The sequence below is a fragment of the Geotrypetes seraphini genome, chromosome 11 (assembly GCF_902459505.1).
Source record: "Geotrypetes seraphini chromosome 11, aGeoSer1.1, whole genome shotgun sequence".
NCBI lineage: Eukaryota > Metazoa > Chordata > Amphibia > Gymnophiona > Dermophiidae > Geotrypetes > Geotrypetes seraphini.
In genome coordinates this window covers 123,334,008-123,342,911 of record NC_047094.1, presented here as the reverse complement: position 1 = coordinate 123,342,911, position 8,904 = coordinate 123,334,008, and the positions used below count along the sequence as shown (strand labels likewise).

The following is an 8,904-nucleotide window of genomic DNA, read 5'->3' as shown; positions in this document are numbered from 1 at the left end:
ACTATGCGCTAATGGAAATATTAATGCACATAATGCAATTTTTTAAAATGGGAACATTCCTTCTTGATGCAGCATTAGTTGTGGGCTTGCTGCATGTTATAATCCTGCACTATTTCTAGGGTTCAAAAGACAACAGGAGAAATTGCCTTCACACCAGTGAGGGACACGAAAACAACAACGAAGGAGACCGGATGGTGCTCAATCCTTTTATTTATAAAACAGACTCGACACGATCGTGTTTCAGCCTCAAAAGGCCTGCCTCAGGAGTCTTGATATTGAATGATAAAACCATAGATGTGTAAATCCATATGTCCAATTATGTTTTATAAAGAGGCCATATTGAAATATTTGGACATATGGATTTACACATCTATGGTTTTATCATTCAGTATCAAGACTCCTGAGGAAGGCCTTTTGAGGCTGAAACATGATCGTGTTGAGTCTGTTTTATATATAAAAGGACTGAGCACCATCTGGTCTCCTTCATTGTTGTTTCCGTGTCCCTATTTCTAGGATTACCATATGGCTCCAGAAAAAGAAGGGCGGATTGAGACTCCGGGATTTATTTCTATTGCTTTCAATGGAAGCAAAACCCAGATGTCTCAATCTGTCCTACTTAGTTCTATTGCTTTCAATGGAAGTAAAACACGGATGTATCAATCCATCCTCCTTTTTCTGGAGCCATAAGGTAATACTAATTATAATATGCTAAGCCTAAAACTTAACACATTTTAGTAAAAGGGCCCCTAATATTGTGTGCTGGTGGACTATTGTCTGGCTGCATTTGCTTATCATAATTCCCACTGTGGTTATAACCATGGTCTTTGTAAAACTACAGTCACTTATTTCCAGTTGTGGTCGTCAAGCATAGCCACAGCTTTCACATATCACGGTCAATCAGTGTCATCCATTGGTCAGAGCACTTGTCACACAAACATCCAGGCCTACCAATGGTAAGCAACCACATACACAGTGTGGTCAGTCATTGGTCAGCTCTCTCAACAATGGCAGAACATGGTGCCAAGAAGGACCATAGTCTCCTGGAGCACTGCTACTGAGGAATGGGATGAATTTGACTGCTTATCTCTTTGCACAGGTCTTTGGAAAGAAGGCTGTGTCAAATGACTGGCAGAAAGGGATAACAGGACGGACATAAAAATGACTGCTACTAATTGTGAAAGTCATGTTTTGTGTTTTGAGGTCTCAATGTAATCAGTTAACAGACAACTTTGTGTTTCAATGCAATAGAAACTATTTTACAAAGTCTCTCAGTTTTGTCTTATTTTAATCATTTCCTTACAGCCACATTGTTCTTGATGATTCAGGATATGAGAGACAGAAGCTCTTTCTTAATTATAACTGATTATTGTTTATATAGTTTTAACTATCTTTATGGTTTTGCAAAAGGAATATGAACTCAGTCAAAGTTACTGGACATCATTGCTCCAGAACCCCCAAATCAGCCATGGTTATTCCAGCCTCTTTTATCCCTTCCTATTGCAAAACCACAGATCCTATTTCATCTCTGGCTTTGGCCTCACTTCTTGGCCCAGAATTTAATTTAATGTGGTATCTTATATACCGCTAAATCTCCCAAAGGATTCGAAGCAGTTTACAAAACAATTAAACTGTCTTAAGTAATGGCCAAAAATCTAATCAGGCAGTTTAAAAAAAAATCTTTATAATTGTTTCAAAACATGAAACAAAGAAAATTTACATATTAATTTCAAAATCAATTATAAAGGAAATAAATTATATAGCCCACATCAAGATGATTGGGTGGATAATACAAAGAAAATAATTATCATAAGAAAATATTCACAAATCATTTCAATTGTGACTACTGTATAATACTGCATCAATCTATCCTGATCAACACTAATACACCTCCTAAGGTCTATCCAGTTCTTGACACTTGTCATGTAAGAGTTTCTCCAGGTGATCTAGATCAACATATACATATTGAACATTCTGATACAAAATTATACATTTACATGAAAATTTCAGGAAGAATGAGGCTCCCAAAGGCCAAAACTTTAGATTTCATATCCAGGAATTTCCTTCTTTTCAACTGCGTGGACCTAGCCACATCAGAAAAAATGTGTAGTTTTTGGCCACTGTAGATCTCAATCTTCTTTTTGAAATAAGCTCTCAAAACCCTAGATTTATCAATCTCACTAATCAAAGTTACTAGAAGGGTAGCCCTCTGCTTAAAGTCAACCTGAGAAGTTTCTAAAAGTTTGGTCAGGTCAATATTTGAGATGGCTTCTAAGACATCTATGTTCTCACCTTCTGTAGCACCAGCAATTTTCTTTTGAGGTAAATAATAAACATTAGATAATACCATTGTGTCTGAATCTTTGATAGACAAATCTTCTTTCAAATTCTTCCTAACTAGAATCTCAGGAGGAAGTAAAAGTGTCACAGGAAAATTCAAAATTCTTAGCTCTGTATAAGTTTTCCAATTGTTCCACTTGTTGATAACATGCTAAAGAATCTTTTATCCGTGCCTGCAGTACCAAAACATTAGGGCTCCTTTTATCAAGCCGCGCTAGCGGTTTAACGCGTGTGATAGCGCGCACTAAACCACGGGATGCGCTAGCCGCTACTGCCTCTTCTTGAGCAGGTGGTAGTTTTTGGCTAGCGCGGGGGTTAATGCGTGATGAAAAGCGCGGCTTGATAAAAGGAGCCCTTAGGCTCCAAATCATTTAAGCATTTATCACAATTTACCAATCGTCTATCAAGTCTGTTGTGTATATTCACATAATTGAGAAATGGAACCTTTAAGCATTAATTCAAGTCCCTTCATGAGCTTACAAACATCTAATAAAGTAATATCAAAAGGAACCTGTTCAAGCCAGCCCAGTGGACATTCTGGACATACTACTGGGTCTGGAATCATAGTTAAAAAGCTCAACTCAGAGGTCTGAATTTTCTGCTGTCCTTCCATTAATAAAGAACCCCGAGTTGAGGGAACCAATAAAGGAGACCCTTCCTCAGAGTAAGATAAAGAAGTCATAGGAAGTGAAGAGGTTAAAGGACCCACAGAACTAAGAGAAGCACAAGACATGGACTGAGTAGAGAAAATAGCTGCTGATCCTGTCAGAGCAACAGTTCTGTGAACATGTTTATCCATCAGACCGATTAGATTACCAGAATGTACTGCTCCAACCTCTTTCCTTTTCCGCTTTTTCCTCATAATATTGATGGATAAAAAAAAGAAACAAAAAACCTAGTACTCATAGGGAAGACCAATTAAAATTGGCCAATTCCAACCACCTTTTATAGTCTCAAGCCGCCTCCGGTGACCTCTATCAGACTTCGGAGGGGCCCTTTCGATCACGCCCTTTTGGGCCATGCGCCTGTGGCTGCACACCGCAATACTAGGTAGGCTATTATACTTTCCCAGGAAGCCCTGGATGACATTACAGGGCCTCCGTGCAGGTGTCCTCAGTGCCTACTCCTCCTGTTAGGTCAGCAGCTGCTCCCTCCAATCCCTACTTAAGAGGCTGTTTAATGTGTCCAGCATCCCTAATGTGAAGGAACTCTTTGGTAGGTTAATCCCACATCTTCCAGCCTCAGTTTAGAACATTATGTTCTCCAGTGGAACTCCCTTTTACTAAATAATGTGTATCTCTTGTGTGTTATTTACACCACTGTAGAATTTAAATGTCTCTATGATATACTCATTATCCCGCCTCTAGATATACGTTTTTAGGTCTCATTTTCTAGGGCTTCCAGTTCACAAGTTTGATAATATTTTTTGTTTACTTGTTTACATTTTAAAATTTACTTCATATCTTTTCCAGTAGTAGCTGAAGATGAGTTACAGTCAGGTACAGAAGGTATTTTGCTTCTCCAACCTGCTGCCTACGCCAGCTCTCCCTCCGATGTCACTTCCTGGCCCAGCGACACGGAAGTGACTTCAGAGGGAGAGCCGAGGCTGACACGAGCAGCAGGTTAGAGCTGCTGTTTGCGCTGGTGAAGAGTTAGAAGCATGGTGGGGGGGGGGGAGGAAAGTGCGGTGGGGGAGGGGCAGGGAGGGATGGGAGGCAGAGAGGTGTTGTCGCTCCCACCAAGACAGCGCTCGGGGCGGTCCAACTTCCCTCCCCCTTTAATATACCACTGTCTAGTGCTCTCCCTCTATCCAATTCTCTGGTCATCCAGTCAAAGAAATTGATCAGATTTGTCTGATAAGACCTACCTCTAGTGAATCCATGTTGCCTTGGGTTCTGTAATCCACTAGATTCCAGAAACATCATTATTCTCCTTTTTAAAAGCGTTTCTATGAATTTACTTAAGACAGAAGTCAGACTTACTTGCCTGTAGCTCTCTACTTCTTTTGTTTCAATCAAGAAATCAAAAAATGACTGTGTTCTCTGTATTACAAGACTTTCAAAGATCACAGGTTCCATTTCATCTGTATGCATGAGAATCTTGGAATGTCTGGCAACTTCCTAATGCAAGAGTCTATGCGCTGTGTCTGTATCCTGGCTCAATCCCATACCGCCTTCGCTGATTCACATGCCAACTTATAGCTTTCCGGTAAAGGTTTTCCTTCTTCATAGTGATGAAAATTGATCAGTTGAAGAGAATCCAGTCAACGTGGCAGCCTAGCAGTTGACAGCTGACAGACTGACTTCCCAAGGAGCCAGTTTTGCGGTGCAAATCGCAACCTAGATGACGCCATGCAGACTATGGGCAATCACCTGCATATACAACACACAAGCAAACAGTGCATGCTGGGGTGACCTATAAATATTGTCTAATCAAGCTGAAATTTGACACATGAGTAAGACATACCAAGTATACAAAAATAAACCTTGTGGAGACAAAAGATTTGACAAGGTTTTTTGCATACTACTGTGGACCACCTTAGTGGACAGGTTCAAACAGATACACATAAGTAATAATAACACTGGTCAACAAAAAACAAGTTTTTCTTTGCTACTTAGAACTTAAGAAGTGTTCTTAATTAATTTAATGACGTTGATTTCAGATCTGTAATTGAAATTCAGCTAGCACATCAGGTTTCTGAGATACATGTTACAGATTTTTTTTTTAGACAGTTTGCCATATTGGCACAATATTGCAAGTATGAGCTGTGTCTCACCAAACTTGTAATAAGGAGTTTACTTTGAAAACAAACACGAAGACAATAAGGAGACATGTTACAGCATATATTTACGCCTCTCTTAACTCACGCAAAAGTGATGTCACCATGTTCTGAAATGTTTGAAACACTTGCTTTTATGCTTGTACTGTACATTTGTCTCTCTATGCAAGAACCAACAATAGTCTCCTATCATACTCGGATTGAACTTTCCCTATCTGCTTTCCATCATCCTTGATATATTGATGAAATCTTTCCCCATGCTCATCTCTGACATCACCAAGATTGGGTGGGAAGAAGTCGAGGTGAGAATATAAGAAGTGCATTTTAAGTGACATTCTGGCACCCATTAGCTGATATGCTGTCAGCATGTTCTCCATAAGCTCAGCATAATTCTCTGATCTGTGATTATCAAGAAAATTCTGAACCAGCACTAATGCTTCCCGTGCTGCTGATTCAGCTGAGTTCAGCTTCTGTTTGAACGCATCATCAAAGATCAGTTCACAGATTTTGGATCCAACAAAAACACCTTCTTTGATTTTGGCTTCACTTCTCTCAAAGCCAAACGCATCATCATTTCTGTCCATTGCCTTGACAAAATTTTTCAGCAGACCCAGTTTTAGGTAAAGTGCTGGAAGGTAGATTTTCTCATGATGTACTAACAGCAGGTGCTTCACTTTGTATCTGCCAAAATAATGCTTGTATGCACTTTGAAGTCTGTTGGACAGATTTGTTCACTGAGCTTGTGCAGTAAATTGTCCACAGACATAACAGATATTATCAGGATAGTTAACACAACCTTGTTTGCTCATAATAATTATAATATCTTAGTCAAAAACAAACAAAATATAAAATTTCACAGGTAGAAAAAGCAGCACAATCACTTTTTAGTATAAACTTTCAAATTACTGGTATATGTGGTCAATGAGCTGTCCTAAATGCAATATTGTGTTACAGAAACAGTACAATACCAACATTTCACGGTAGCATTATTGATGGAAAAACTGATGCATAACTTAAAAACAGGATGGGATAGATGAAAACTGTTTTCAGATTTAGAGTCAGCATGTGGCCCTTGTTAAGGTACAGGCGACAGAACTCCAGTAGCAAAATGCTTGTTGACCAGTGTAATCTAAAGTATGGCTACATGATGCTAAGATCCACATTGGAAAACACATAAGCAGCCATCACTAGGATGAAAGTCTTATTGCTGGTTTTAATTCCATCTTTCATATGAAGACTTCCAAACTAAAGAAGAGAGAGTTATTATAAAGATACATCTTGTCCTTCAATTCCTTGTATCAGGCAGGAGGTTTTGGTGCAGTGATAACTCTCTGGCTTACGTGACGCCATGTCTGCAGTAAGGGAATTTTGGTACATTTGTGGAATAAAAGTGCTCCTAGATCTTCACTTTTGCATAAACTGACCCACTGTCCTCTTGAGGTGCCCACGAATTCTCTGCTGGCCGTGTAACATGCTGGGTTATGGAGTAATGTACTTCTTCTGGGGCCTGGACCTCTTGTTTCTGAAAGCCAGGAAGAGTCAGAGTCTGGAAAATACAAATATTGTTAAGTTTCAAGTTTATTTAAAATTTCTTATACCGCCTAATCAAACCTTCAAGGCGGTGTACAAAAATACCAAAACAGTGTACCAAATTGAATCAGAGTATAATCAAAGACAAATTGGGGGAAAAGACAAATTTTTAGACATTGACGAACGGGAATAAAGGGAAAGAGGGGGGTAGAACTACAATTGATAGAAAGAGAAAGAACATTTAAGGAAAAGAACAAAAGGAAGGGAGACTGGAGGTAAAAACCTTTCCAATCTGGTTTGTCCTTAAAAGGGCAGTTTAAGTAACAAAGACATCAAGGAATAAAAATGTCTTTAATTTCACCTTAAAATTGGCAAGACTTGTTATTTCAGGTAAGTGATTTGGAATACTATTCCAAAGCAAGGGGGTACTAACGGAAAAAATTGTAGCCCTCATTGTACTGATCCATTCCACTTTAATGAAAAAAATCACCAATATGCTAATCCACTGAAATAAACAAAGGCTACTGAGCTTCCAGCTCAGTCACAGTTATACTACAATGATGGTTAAGATAAGGGCTGTTGTATTGTGTAGTTGAAATAACTATCTACTCAGGCTATCTACCTGCCTCCTAATACTTCTATATATTCCTCAGTTCTTAATTCTATTTCTGGGGAGTTCAGGAAAGAAATCCACACAAGAGTGTAGGCAATAGTCAAAGCTTTGAGAAGCGTTTCTGCATCCCCAAAATAATGGGACGTCAGAAAGACTTACCCAATACAGGTGACTTGTCATTTTATTGACATCATTAATTAATTCATTATTAAACATACGTAGTTGGTGCATCGTCCAATTACAATCCAATTTACACGCACTGGGCAATCCTTAGAGGGCGTATTGGATGTAACTCAGGAAAACCAGGACTGGCTCAGCCTGTCCATGACGGCATGAAATTTGTTGGTAAATCTAGTCTGTATCTGACTACTCAGCTTTTACAGCATCTTACAGCTCACATTGGAAGACCTGAACCACAAGTCTGATAAGTGCTCTTTTGATTTTGTTATAATTGTAATCTGTCTGGTTACAGGGTTTGCTGCCTGATATCTAGTCTCTGAATTCTTAATTACTTAGTTCAGCTGTGCTGACTCTATATACTGTATCTGTATTGTGGTGTACTGCTCTGTTTTCAGACCTAGACCTTTCTTTCTCAAATAAAAAAAGCTTTTTCTTCCTTTTTGGTTAACCCTGATACAAGAGGAGATAGCCCTTCCATATTGAATCTAGCCATTTTTGAGTTGCTAATTTTTCTAAGCTTTCTAACTTAGGTTCTTGAACTGTACATTAGCTCTTAAGGTTTATTTTCCATTGCCAAAGCTTGGATAGGTAGCAGATTAAGTCTTGCAGCTGGTTTATTGGGCAGGAACTCATATATATACATTTGCTAGCCTCCTCCCCACACCTCTTGACTGTAGGCAGGCTCTATTACAGGGTATAGAAAGGTGTTATAATAGAAAAGTACATTGGAGATAGGTTTCATAGCTAACACAGCTCACAGATCTCTGGGTACAAGTGAATCGGGTTTTTTTTACTCTGTCAAAAATTACAAAGACTAGAGGACACTCAATGAAGTTACAAGGAAATACTTTTAAAACCAAGAGGAGGAAATAGTTTTTCACTCAGAGAATAGTTAAGCTCTGGAATACATTGCCAGAGGAAGTGGTAAGAGCGGTTTAACATAGCTAGTTTAAAAAAAGGTTTGAACAAGTTTCTGGAGGAAACATCCATAGTGTGCTATTGAGACAGACATGGGGGAAGCCACTGCTTGCCCTAGATCTTTAGCATGGAATGTCGCTACTGTTTTTGCCAGGTACTAGTGACCTGGATTGGCCATCGTGAGGATGGGCTACTGGACTTGATGGACCATTGGTCTGACCTAGTAAGGCTATTCTTATGTTCTTATGTACATTTCTCAAGCCTTTATGTATCATTCTTTCCATCTTTTGCAGGGGTCTCAAAGTCCCTCCTCGAGGGCCGCAATCCAGTCGGGTTTTCAGGATTTCCCCAATGAATATGCATGAGATCTATGTGCATGCACTGCTTTCAATGCATATTCATTGGGGAAATCCTGAAAACCCAACTGGATTGCGGCCCTCAAGGAGGGACTTTGAGATCCCTGATCTTTTGTGTGTTGGAAAGAATAAAAAGTGTACACACTCCTAATGATATATTTGAAAGTGAAAGAGTGAAATGTCCGGGGCAT

The 8,904-nt window shown here is 39.2% G+C and overlaps 1 long non-coding RNA gene across 1 annotated transcript in view; it reads right to left on the bottom strand.

Annotated features, from left to right (window-relative positions):
* Positions 1–4,112: 4,112 nt before the first annotated feature.
* LOC117345566 overlaps positions 4,113–8,904 on the bottom strand; it is a 124,634-nt gene continuing 119,842 nt past the window's right edge. The window contains exon 4 of the long non-coding RNA XR_004536462.1: positions 4,113–6,662. This is a non-coding gene — a long non-coding RNA (uncharacterized LOC117345566). The remainder of the gene's footprint in view (positions 6,663–8,904) is intronic.